Genomic DNA, 12643 nt, shown 5'->3' on the forward strand with positions numbered 1-12643 from the left:
GTGATCCAGGAAACTGTAGACTAGTGAGCCTGAAGTCAGTGCTGGGAAAAATCGTGGAAACTGTTATAAGGAATAAAATCACAAAATCTTGCGCGTTCCAGCTGCGGTGTGTCCGCTGCCGGCCCTGCTCACCTCGCTCTCGCTCCAGTGGGTCCCAGTCCGACCTCTCCTGCAGCCTTGTGGTGCCTTGTGGTGGCATCCCCAGACCCTTCGGGGCCTTTGACCTCCCGGCATGGCTCGGCGTCCTCCTCCACATCGGGTCCACCTCAAGGCACATGCGCGCAGACCACCCAGCCCTATAAAGGGCCCAGGGCGGGAAACCGCTTCATGGTGCGCAGCGATGATGTCACCTAGCCTCCATATTAAGGCAAAGCCCTTTCCCCAGAACCTCGCCTTGACAATCAGGTCGTCCTTGTTCCTGTGCTTGTTCCAGTGTTCCTGCGTTCCTTGTTCCTGTGCTGGTTCCAGTGTTCCTGTGTTCCTTGTACCGATGCTTGTTCCAGTGTTCCTACGTTCCAGTGTTCCTGCATTTGCTCCTGTGTTCCCGTGGTCCTTCCTGTGTTCCAGCATCTGTTCCAGAGTTCCTTCATTCCTGAGTCCTGTTCCTCATCTTGCTACCCAGGTTGTACCCTCTTGGACTGATACCCGGTACTGACCTCGGCCTGTCTCTGACCTCGCTTGGACTGATACATGGAACTGACCTCTGCTTGGTTTTGACCACGTCGGACTGATACCTGGAACTGACCCTTGCTTTGGCTGACTATCCTTGGACGGATACCCTGGCTTTGATCCTTGCGCTCCATTCGGAAACTCTCTTCGTTCCTCCTGTGACCATCAGGTCTGCCTGCTTTGACACCGCCTGCGGCTTTCTTCGAGCTGGACTGATTTCGGAGCGGCCTCGGAGGGAACAGGGAAAGCCATCGGGGCTCCCCTAGGGCTTGGCGCGTGCAAGGTGCACAAGTGTGCACCCCCTTGCGCTCGTTGACCCTGGATTTTATAACATGAGCGCGGCTGCGCTTGCATGTTATAAAATCGGGCGTAGATTTGTGCGCGCCGGGTTGCGCGCACAAATCTACGCCCGTGCGTAATTCTTAAAATCCAGCCCTATATGCATTCAAAATGAAATATCAGGCTTAATTGGTTTAGGGTAGTAACCGCTGCAATAAACAAGCTACTCTCATGCTTATTTGTTTACCCAGACTGTGTAGTTCAGTCCTTGTTGTTTGTTGTCTGAATGCAAATCCTCTTTTCCACATTTCCCCTTGCCATTGAAGCACAGAGCAATGTTGGAGTTGCATTAACCGTGTGAAGGCTTATTGAGTAAGGGTAGTAATCACCAGGTAGTGGCCATCACCATTCCAGCAAGCCACCCCCATGGCTTTTCTCTTTGGTCAGTTTTCAAAGTGGGAAAAGGTAAACAGTGGATGCTTCAGGGATGGACTGGTGCTTTTTAATATATCTATAAAGGGTCTGGAAAGGGGTACGATGAGTGAGGTGATCAAATTTGCAGACGACACAAAATTATGCAGAGTAGTTCAATCTCAAGCGGACTGGGATGAATTGCAGGAGGACCTTGTGAGACTGGAAGATTGAGCTTCCAAATGGTAATGAAATTTAATGTAGACAAGTGCAAAGTGATGCATTTAGGGAAAAATAATCCTTGCTGTAGTTACACGTTGATAGGTTCCATATTAGGAGCTACCGCCCAGGAAAAAGATCTAGGCATCACTGTGGATAATACATTGAAATCGTCACCCAGTGTGCTGTGGCCATCAAAAAAGCAAACAGAATGTTAGGAATTATTAGGAAGGGAATGGAAAATAAAATGGAGGATGTCATAATGCCTCTGTATCGCTCCATGGTGAGACCACACCTTGAATACTGTGTACAGTTCTGGTCACCGCATCTCAAAAAGGAAATAGCTATACTGGAGAAAGTACAGAGAAGAGCGACCCAAATGATATGTGGCATGGAATGGATGCCCTATGAGGAAAGGCTAAAGAAGCTAGGGCTGTTCAGTTTGGAGACTGACGGAGGATATGATAGAAGTCTACAAAATCATGAAAGGGCTTGAAGAAGTTAATGTAAATCGGTTATTTATCTCTCAGATAATTTATTTTTTTTTATTTAAAAACTTTTCTATACCATTGCTAAGTTAAATACCATCGCAACGGTTTACATGCAGGTACATATTTAATGTAGGTAAAAGTGTACAATAGTACATTCTAACAGGTGCCGTCAAAGGTTCGGTTACAATATATCATTAGACATACTCATTTAGCGAAGTAGTTCATGACCAATTGTACCAAGGTACTTACACCGGTAGTAATAGAAGGACCAGAGGGCACTCCATGAAGTTAGCAAGTAGCTCATTTAAAACAAATCAAAGAAAATTCTTTTTCATTCAGCCCATAGTTAAACTCTGGAATTCACTGCCAAGGAATGTGGTTAAGGCAGTTATTGTTACTGGGTTTAAAAAAGATTTGGATAAGTTTTGCGCCAGAGGTGGACCCTTGGGTCGAGGTGGGGTTGACACTACCCGTAGGAGGGATCCTACAGGTCCCCACTGTCGGCAGGCAAAGAGGCTGATGGACGGAGGCCGGCTGGCGCTTCACCAATACCAGCCCTCATTCCCCGCGGGTTGAGCCTTTGGGTGCCAGGGCCGGCTGGACTTAGGTGGTCTCCGTCAGTGGTTGTCGATGGGTGGATCGAGGTCAGCCCAGAGGCAGCAACAGGTGAAGGTATCAGTCTGTACTGGATGAGGCAGAGTCCCGGAGACCCAGGCACCAATAGGAACACAGTCAGAGAGGGGGCGCCCGGGCAAGAGCAGGCCAAAGACTGAATAAGCCACGTCCAGGACAAGGGCTGAAGAGGCGTCGTTGAGCAAGCTGGGTTCAGGGCTGGCAGCAGTCTGGAAGCGGTGGCAAGCAAGGCTGAGGTCTGGATGAGGAGAGAAGCAAATGGATGGTCAGATGAAGCAGAAGTCCAGGGCTGGAAAGAGGCAACGGAGTAGTCAGTCAGTGCAGAGGTCAAACCATGTCAACAGTCTGAAGGGGAGATGAAGGAACACAGTAACGAGGAAACAGGAACAAGGATACTCAGGATCAGGGACCAGGAACAGTGGAAGCAACGAGCACTCGACAAGCGAGGGGACCTGTTGCAAAGGCAATCTGAGGTAGCGGGACCTGGCCTTCTATACCGGAGCTCTGCTGATGTCATCATTCGGGGCCTGCGGCTAGGTTCCCGCCGCGGGCCCTACTTAAAGTCTGGTTGTGTGCCTGCGCGCGCCTAGGGAGGGGCGTGGCGCTGATCAGAATGGCATCTCTCCGTGGGCCACACGGAGAGGCCTGGCGAGGAGCGCCGGGAGCAGTAGCAGAGCCGGAGGCACCAGGGACGGCCCGAGGACGGAGCCGGTGGCCCATAGCCACCAGAAACGAGGGACCAGGCACTGGATTATTCTGAAAGAGGTGAGGGGGCCGAGCTGCGGATCTGCTGCGGCCATTGTGCATAACAATAAGTTCCTAGAGGTTAAATCCATAAACTGCTATCACAGTAATTAATAAGCAATAGTAGCTTGTGATCTATCTAATGTTTGGGTACTTGCCAGCTACATGTGACTTGGAATTGTCACTGTTGGAAACAGGATGCTGGGCTTGATGGACCCTTGGTCTGCCCCAATAGGGCATTTCTTATGTTCTTATATTCTTATGTAGGGATTGAAAAGGGGAAGACTTCCCCAAGGTGATCATACAGCCCCTTTCACCTGTCATGTGGCAGGCCAGCAGTCCCTGGCCACGTATCTGAAGCAATAACCCACATAAAGGAAATGGGGTGGTGTTCTGTAGCACTGTCCCGGGACAAGAGACGGCAGCATCTAAAACAGTACAAGGGGCATCAGAAAAATTATTGTTCTGGATGACCAGCCACATGCCTATCTGATTCTGCCATGCCCCAAATGCACCACCTTATTGGTCTTGCTGCTACCACTCTGCCTATCTTCCAAGCTCCTGATCTACCACTTTAGGGATCTTTCTGCCATGCCCCAGATGTACCCCTTGGGATCTTGCTACTACCGCTCTGCTTATCTGCCATGCCCCTGATAATACCGCCTTGCAGGTCTTGCTGTTAAAATACTTACCTGCCATACTTATAATGTACCAGCATGAGAGTTTTGGTGCCTCCATGATGTTGGCTGTTTGTTTGATTGTTATACTATGTGTTTTTTCCCAAGAAAAAAATGTGCAGAAAGAAAAAAATACAAGTTTCTCCTCCCAGATGGTTTTTCATCTTGCTGTTAAGACTTTGTACTGTTTGCAATTCCCCACACTGTATACCTTGGTGGTTTAGACACCTTTGTGCTGTTTGTGATCCGCATACTTCACACCTTGGAGTCTTGCTACCATGTACCCGATATACCACAATAGAAGTCGTCCTGGAACTCTGTCTAGCTGCCATGCTCTAGATGTACCACTTTGAGAGTCTTGCTGCACCCTGCAACCCTCAGCCATATAGTTGCCTAAACACTGGATCTCAGAAGGAAGAAATGTAGGCACAAAAGAACACATGCACAGGAGAGACCACTTACATGTTCTGAATATAGGAAACATATCAGTAGAAAGAGAGAACTAATATAACACCAAAAAAAATCAACAAAGAGAAGAGATTGTGTTCAACTACTGAATATGGGAAAAGCTTATTTCAATAAAGCAAACCTAAAAAATTACTAGGAAAATCACACTGGTAGGGGACCACAGTCATGTTCTGATTGTGACAAAATATTCAACTGAAAATCAATTTCACAAGCAACCCAAAATTCCACCCAGCAGCAAGATCAATTTCAAGTAGGGAATATAATCAAAGCTTCTATCACAAAAATGATAACAGATTGTTGCATTTGTGCCTCTTCTTGCCCCTAGCTCTACCCTCTCTACCTGGGATGCGACTCCCTTCAGCTCTGACGGACAGTACAGCCGCGGCTTCTCTCCGCCTCTTGGTCCCGGTTCCCCCAGGCTGGCCTGATGCTACGGATCCGCCATGTTCCCGATGACATAAGGGCGCGCTCCAGACTTTGTACCAGCAAGGGCGCGAACCCGTAGTGACGTCATCCATCTGCACTTTACAAGGTCTTTGTTTGCTAACCTCTAACGAGTTAACAAGGAACTCCAACGGGACTTGCTTCAGCAGTCCACGATACTTGCAACAACGATCTAAGTCAGCTGGGGAAACCGTCCCCACTGCTCGGCCTTTTCAAACTTACCACGAGAACCGCTCCACGGGGGCTCCGCTCTCTCTTCTTGATTTCAGATTGCCAAGAACACTCGGAAGACTCCTCAATTCCTGGAAGCGATCGCGGACGAGAACACAGTGAGTTCTATTACATAGGAATCGGTACTCGCTCCACGAGGGCCTACATTCCTATTGCTCTGAAGACTCCCTTCTGTCCAAGACGTTATTGCAGGTACAGAGATCAAGAGTTACATTGGCAAGATTACAGATAGGAACCAATACTCGCTCCACGAGGTCCCATGTTCCTAGAATCTTATACTGACTCTCTTCTACTCTAGAAGCCATTTCATATACAGCAATTGTGAGTTCTTATTACAGACTGTTTGTGGGAACCAGTGCTCGCCTACGGCTCCTGTTCCTGAATGTACTGAAGACTCTCTGTGGCATAGAGACCATTGCAGACATCTACTATTGTGAGTGTACCATCTTGTATCCAGTATACCCTGTCTACTCATTACTTCTAGTCTCTCTCTACAGCTCAACGACCCAGAGATTATATTCCAGTATCAGAAGGACTTCAGCCTTGCCGGACACAGCGACTCACTACCGCCACCTCTGGTGGTCCAGTTTCCAGTCTAATAAAGAACTATTGTGTTTATTTCATATTCTAGCCTAGCCGTTGGTTCCTCTCAGGATCTCCTCCTGGGGGCACTGTCATCTGCCATTGGCCCAGGGATTCACCATTTCCTGCAAGTGGTCATTCCTTTCACTATTGTCACCTTGTGGGAGCCAACCACTACAGACCACTGACGCCGCTCACAGAAGTATTATATAGACAGCTACTCCTCTTTCTCTGAGACTTGCCAGCAGCTTATATATACATACAGATTGCTACTCTGTAGCGGGGGGCATGATAGATTGCTATCTCAATAGCAAAGTACTAAATACCTATTGCCAACTCCTCTTCCTTAGAGAGTTGATCCATAACAGATTGCTACTCCTTAGCAGATTGATACAGCTTGCTACTTCCTTTCCTTACAGGAGCATCTAACAGCAGTTCGCTAACAGAATTACAGATAGCTAACTCCTCTCCTCTGGAGGAGCAGTTCATGTCATATCGCTACTCCTTCCCCTCTCAGGAGCACAGCAGAAACAGCTTCCCAACTCCGCCCTCCTGGCAGAGTGAGCGACAGCAGATTGCTAACTCCTCCCCTCTGGAGGAGGCGAGCGTAACAGATTGCTAGCTCCTCCCCTTTGGAGAAGGAGAGCGTAACACAGATCATTCTCTTATAGTACTTCTGACAAATAGCAAGTGTTTTATCAGGATGACAGAAATCTCCCGTGCCACTCCGCCTTGCTGCTATACCCCTTACCTTACATCTTAAGGGTCTTTCTTCCACTCAGCATGGCTGCCATAGCCATACTTTGCACCTTGAGGGTCTGCCTTGCTGTGACAGCAGAGACTCTACGCCTTGGGGTGTTCTTGCCACTGTGGGGGGGGGGCTGCTTTGCACCTCTCGTGATTCCTTGGATTGTTGATGCCAGGGGGTTTTCCTGCCACCTTTTACGCTTCATTCTCCCTTCTTGATGCTATTGGATGTTGATGGCACTCTTAGTGCCAGTTTCCCTGTCGTGCTGCCTTCCAGGTTGGTGCCCTCTTATGAAGCCTTAGGGTGTTCTTCCCACTCTTGCTGCTTCTTTGCTTCTCTGATGTTGCCTTGGAGAACTCCTGCTGCTATCCTTGTCCCTTTATGGTACCTTAAGTTATTCATGCCACGTTTGGTGCTGCTTTACCACAGTCTAGGTGCTCTGGAGTGCTGGTAATGCCTTCTTAAAAGTTTCATTGGAACTGATGAGAGAACCTAAATTTTGAAGCCTAAAATAGGCTGCATGGCTTCCCCCATTTACTTTAATGGCAAACGATTAGGCAAATAAAAGAAATACATTTTTTGTTTGTTTGTTTGAAATGAACCAGACAGATGGTAGCAACCTACAAAACAAATAAACGAACCAAAACAACAACATTTTGCCTCTGCACATCTGTACTGACCTGAGTTGCAGGGAGTACAAAAGAGGAGGGCATTAGCTTACAGAGGACAGCACGGTACAGCTAGTCAAGGTAAACCAAAGGAAAAAACTGTTTTTGCTGATGTGCATTACACTGCTGCAGTACTTTAGAAACAGATTAGGAGTTATGTGAAGAAGAAATTCTTTTGAAATATCATCAAGAGACTTTTTCTTGAGAAGGTTGACGAAGACATGATTTCTTTAAAAGGATTAGTTTACCAGCAAAGAAGGTGAAAGGATAGAACAAGAAGAACAGAACAGAAACATTTTTTTTCATGGGAAGCCCAAGGACAGACTCTTACATATTTAGTCTGGCGCACAGAAACAGTTCCGCAGTGAAAAGCTTTTATTATTATTCCTATTATTTTTTTGCAATAGATATCCTTCAACAATAACCTCGGCATGACTCAATGGGAACTTTCTCTCTCCCCTCCATACGGCTGGCAAGGACAGTAGATGGACGCTACTCTCCAACCGAGTTCTTTTCGCATTACTAACTTCCCCCGTGTAATGAGGTCTGAGAGGAGGGAAGGCACTAATGATTGCATTGTATGATACCTGCATCCATGTAAGAATTGTATAGATGGAGGAGGAACAATCAAAGGCATTTCTCATGTACAGACATTAACAAAGAAGTAGAGTTAATGTCTTCTGTAGCTTTGATGTTCCATTAAGGGTCATTATCACAGAGGTAGCTGGAAATCCTTTTTTAAGAGCTTTTCCATATCTTGATCATGGTGCTGTAAAATCCATTGCCAAAAGGAATAATTGTCATAGTCAGTTTGAGAAAAAAAAAGTTGATAAGTGTTATCTGCTGTAACAATCTAATAATGATATCTCGCTTTCTTTAGGATCCCCCAAAACAAAACTATTGAGATTTCCTGGTTTGGGGTTGAGTTAAATGGTATTGAACTATGACCAATGGCCAAAGATGTCTGCCCTTGTGACATAGTATACAACGTATTTGTTTCTGTCTGCTGGATGAATGGTAATGAACGTGCACAATAGCTTCCTACTGCTCCCTTACTTGGTTCTGCCTGGGTCCAGCCCAGATTTGCTTAACTTTAAAGGGACCGATGTCCTGGTCCTTCTTTCCTGTAGACCACAAAAGGGAAAAAGCCTTTCATATATCTGGTCCTTTGTGATCTGAACATTTTTAAAATAAAGGTAAGAAACAAGACAAAAACGTACAACATTTAACAGCTGGAATTGTGAGTCTGTAAGCAAGGCGCATATTGGAAGCTAGATCTGAGCTTGCACGTTAAGGATCTCCAGCGTGCACACAAAGTAGTGTCCTTTGCACACGGAGGGTAATTTTCAAACGCATTTCTGTGGATAAACCAGAAATGGACCTTTTAAAAGCTGCCCGATATCCAGACAAACGTCTGCATGTGCCTGCAGTCTGCGCATGAGTTTACCTGCAGGGAGTTCAGGCGTTCCCGGGAATGGTGCGGGGGAATGTTTTGCACTTGCAAACATACGTTTGGGTTTTAAAAGGCACGTGCTGAAATTTTCCCCACAAATGTCGGCTTACATTTCAGCAGTGCAAATGTGTGTGGGTAGGTAGGTTTGGTGGGATAATTTTGAATGCAGACTTATGCGTGTAAGTTCACTTTGAAACTTGGTACTCGTGCATATGCCAGCTGATTTATCGTTGACATTGCAAAATTACCCCCTAATACCCTAGTACGCTATATCTATCCTAGTGTGTACGCTATATCTATCCTACAAAGTGTCAGCGTGTATCCACATTTGATTGAAGTACAAATGGTTCCTTGATCCACGATGGAGCTTTCTGTCACTGACCTGTACCTTCTATGGCTTATGCTACTATTTGCCCCACTGGACACTGAACTCACAGGTTGTTTTCCTTCTTTTACCACTAAGGGAAATGTCATAGACCACTAAGCCCAGTGCTGTGTACACCTCTTCAAAAATCATCACTCCCACTACTGCTTCAGTTACTGTCTTGCAGGATGTGTAACACCCATACATTTGTCTGATGTCCATCTGCCCTGGGCTCTCTTCCTCCCTCCCATACCCCATCAATCTCCAGAACTCCATTTACAGGTGTAGCATTCCTACCACCCAGCTATGGTTCACAAGGATCATGTGCCAGGTGCTAGTGCATGGGCCCTTGGAGTGAACATAAGTTTTTAAGAGAAACATGGCAGTTTGTGTTGCGAGCGTAGGCAGCGCGACCTGCACAACGCTGGGGCTGGCTATGGTCCATGCCGCTGGCGGGTGAATGCATCCAGGCACAGGCTGGCTGAAACAGGAAAACTCTTGGCTTGGAAACAGGAAGACTCTTGACTTGGAAACAGGAACACTTGGACGGCCAACATGCTCCAGAAACTGAGAACCAGCAACCCATGCTGGTTTCTTGGGTAGCCCTCCTGCCACTCTAAAAAGCCCTTTTGGACTGCTGCTTGGAAGCGGATTGAGCATGAGTACAGATGGAGGCTGAAAACTCAGAAGATGACTTTGGAGACGTGAACAAGACGCTGAAGACTTGGACATGACAAAGGCTCAGGATTTGGAACAAGACGATGGCTCAGGACTTGAAAACATGACAAAGGCTCTGAGATAGACCAGCACCACTGCATGCCCTACACAATCCTAGGGCTGGATGCGGACCATGCCAATAGCAGTGCAGGTACTGACAAAGACTTGGAACAAGACAGAAGCTGGAACAAGGACCCCGAAGACCAGGGACAGGACTCAGGAACTCGGACTTAGACTCAGACTTTAAAACTAAGGAAGGACTTCCGAAGTCTTGAACCAGCAACGAAAACGCTGAGGACTCTAGACAGGACGAAGGCTTGGAACCAGTGTCAAGGCTTGGGTTCATGAACAAGACGAAGAGACCACATGAATCAGGAGACCAGGAACATGAAACATGGAAGACCTTGAAAGCAATTGCAGACTTTTATAAAGTTTGAAGAGCCCTTTTATAAGGCTGCAAGAAAGACATCATCAGGACGGGTGGCGGGGCTTTTCTCACCTCTAAGGGAATTGTAATTAGAGGCACGTGTGTGTGCTTAAGGAAGTGGGCAAAAGGCTGCATAGGAAGGCAGAGGCAGCATCCACTGGCATCAGGAGTTGGCGGTGTTCTGAGCCGCAAGGATGGCAGTGGTGGCAACAGCTGTATCTCCTCGCCGCAGGGAACAGCAGCTGCATTGCTCAGCAGCTGCGGGAGGTGAGTGAAACCACTCGTGGGGCCCTCCCATGAACGGAATCGCAACAGCTTGTCTTTGAATATTTGCATCATGTGTTAAAAGCACCTGAATAATTTGTAGGGATGTGCATTCATTTCCAACAAATGGGCTTTTCAGGATTTGTTCTGAATGGGATTTAACAGAAGAGCCTTCAATCTCCACGCTAGTACGGCTGCAGCAGTGCATACCGCACTACAGTGTGCTACATTTAGGGGCACATTTTCAGAATGCTAACACATATCCAATTGGAAGTTGTGTGTATAAGTAGTATTTTGCAGGTAGGCTGGTGTAGCTTTTCTGCTGCCCTGGGCGAAAAATTACTGTGCTTCCCAATGTATTCAGTGTCTGTCCCAGACCCATCTAATAATGCCCCAGTTCCCTCCGCAATCTATATTTTTTAAAACGGACATTTCCCCCCCCCCCCCCGAATCCATGGATAGGGATGGGTATTAGGTACCCTAGGCAAACCTTCCAGCCTTGCACACACGCCCCCCCTCCCCTCACACACACTCTCACACCCTGTACAGACACACTTAATTCAATTATGCATTTATAACAAATTATACATGAAAAAGAACATTCAAGAGTACAGTCTGCTGAGGCAAAGATATCACTTGCAACATGAAGATTATATTTACATGCACTGCTGCGGTGCCAACCAGAAAACTTAGAGCTCCTATGGAATTAGACTTTTTGTAATGCGTATTGGGTGTAAGCTTGGCCCTCAGAAAGCCATGAATAAACAGAATTACCATTACAGTATAATAAACCTCCCATACCTAAACAACCCTAACAACCTAATCAATGAAAAGGCAACACTGCACATATTACACCAGGCCCTAGAACACCAATAAAAACTCTTATTAGAAAACCAGGATCTATAGATCCCTATACAGAAATTACATGCTAGCAAAATACCTCGCCTCGGTCACATATGCAGAACACAGAGAGACCCTCCCCAAATACAAAATAAAGAGATCAGAAAGTATAAACATAAATGTGCTGAGAAGAACTGAACTGGAACCCACAACAAGGCAGAATCTACATGCAGAGCAACAATGGAAAAACAGAGACAGTACCATTCTTCATAAAACATTAAATAATAAACTCAAGAAATATAAAACATCAACCATAATAGTAAAATCATATTCATAAAAAGAATATTTCAATCACTTAATGAATAGAATATAAAAAAATTCCCAAACACTAAGAAAACATTTCAAAATATCTGATGAATAAAAAATCAAATAATTAAAAAATGTTCTACTCCCCCCCAAAAAATGTAATATTTCAAAAGAGCAGAATTATCAAATTATACCCAATAATTAAAACTAATAAGGATTAAAAAAAATCTCCTGCTCTCCATACCTGTGATCTTCTAATTTCCAGTCACCCTGAGATTGTCATGGATTGGGGGAGGTAGGGACACCCACATTTTATCTTCTCTCTCACACACACTTGCACAATAACACATTCATTTATTTAAGAGTATTTATATCACGCCCCTCCAAAGTTTGGGGCGGGTTACAATGGTACATACATAATAAAGTTAGGATTAAAAATAATGGGGTACTTATTTATTTTTTTATACTGACATTCAAGAAGGAATATCACATCGGTTTATATGATAACTTGTGGGATAATTTGACAACAGGTCATATTATCTTTACATTGTAACAACAACAGCGTTGTATTATCTTAACAATATAACAGTTAACATTAATAAATAGATTGGAAATTTGATTAGAATATTATGCAGTAGTGTAACAGTATTAGATCATTGGGGTGGTTGTGAGCTCTGGGTTTGAGGTATGTAGCTATTCTGGGGGGCAAGGGGACTTATTTAGATCAGTCGGAAGTAAAGTTTGAGATTTATTGTGGTCTTAATGGGAAATTCTCTTAGTAGGTTATGTGTAGTGTTGGATTTCTGGTTGATTAGTGGTTGTTTTACAGAGTCGTAGGGTTAACTGTTGGCTGGAAAGGCTTTCTGGAATAGCCAAGTTTTTAGTGATTTCTTGAAGATCTGTGGTGAGAGTTTCGTTCTGAGTTTTGAAGGTAGTTTGTTCCACAGTGGGGGGCCTGCTATTGAGATTGCGCGTTCTCGTGTTGAGGTGAGGTGGGCCTGTTTGTTG

The sequence above is a fragment of the Rhinatrema bivittatum genome, chromosome 4 (genome assembly GCF_901001135.1).
Source record: "Rhinatrema bivittatum chromosome 4, aRhiBiv1.1, whole genome shotgun sequence".
In the NCBI taxonomy this organism is placed as follows: Eukaryota; Metazoa; Chordata; class Amphibia; order Gymnophiona; family Rhinatrematidae; genus Rhinatrema; species Rhinatrema bivittatum.